Source organism: Arachis duranensis, chromosome 2 (assembly GCF_000817695.3).
Source record: "Arachis duranensis cultivar V14167 chromosome 2, aradu.V14167.gnm2.J7QH, whole genome shotgun sequence".
Classification (NCBI taxonomy): domain Eukaryota; kingdom Viridiplantae; phylum Streptophyta; class Magnoliopsida; order Fabales; family Fabaceae; genus Arachis; species Arachis duranensis.
This window is the reverse complement of record NC_029773.3, coordinates 55,418,096-55,419,329: the sequence shown is the minus strand read 5'-3', so window position 1 is coordinate 55,419,329 and position 1,234 is coordinate 55,418,096.

Below are 1,234 nucleotides of genomic sequence, written 5' to 3'. Positions count from 1 at the left end.
TAGGAAGGATTGGATGAATGTAATAAGAAAGTAGAGATACGAGAGGAGCACAGCATCTTCACACACTTATCTGAAATTTCCACTATTGTTTTACATAAGTATTTCTATCCCTTTTATTTTCTATTTATTCCATTAATCAAATTTAAACCAATAATCTGCCTAACTGAGATTTACAAGGTGACCATAGCTTACTTCATACCAACAATCTCTGTGGGATCGACCCTTACTCACGTAAGGTATTACTTGGATGACCCAGTACACTTGCTGGTTAAGTTGAACGTAGTTGTGATCACATATGACAAAGAGCCATTAAATAAATCTCATGCAAATACAAAGAGGGCAATCACAATTTCGTCCACCAAGTTTTTGGCGCCGTTGCCGGGGATTGTTCGAGTATGGACAACTGACGGTCCATCTTGTTGCTCAAATTAGGTAATTTTCTTTTCAAAAATCTTTTTCAAAATTTTTCTTTTCTTTTTCGTTTTTCCAAACTTTATTTTCGAAAAAATATAATAAAAATACAAAAAAATCATAAAATCATAAAAAATCAAAAATATTTTGTGTTCTTGTTTGAGTCTTGAGTCAATTTTTAAGTTTGGTGTCAATTGCATGCTTTTAAAATTTTTCTTGCATTTTTTTTCGAAAATCTCATGCATTCATAGTGTTCTTCATGATCTTCAAGTTGTTCTTGACAAGTCTTCTTGATTGATCTTGATGATTTCTTGTTTTGTGTTGTTTGTTGTTTTTCATGTGCATTTTTGTTTGTTAGAGTCCATGCATTAAAGATTTCTAAGTTTGGTGTCTTGCATGTTTTCTTTGCATCAAAATTTTTTAAAAAATTATGTCCTTGATGTTCATCATGATCTTCAAAGTGTTCTTGGTGTTCATCTTGACATTCATAGTGTTCTTGCATGCATTAAGTGTTTTGATACAAAATTTTCATGTTTTGGGTCATGATTGTGTTTTTCTCTCTCATCTTTAAAATTTCAAAAATCAAAAAAATATCTTTACCTTATTTCCCTCCAAATTTTCGAAATTTTGGGTTGACTTGGTCAAAAATTTTTAAAATTAGTTATTTCTTATAAGTCAAGTCAAAATTTCAATTTTAAAAATCTTATCTTTTCAAAATCTTTTTCAAAAATTATATCTTTTTCATTTTTTTATTTTTTGAAAATTTCAAAAATCTTTTTCAAAATATTTTCAAAAACTTTTTCTTATCTTTACATCTAATTTT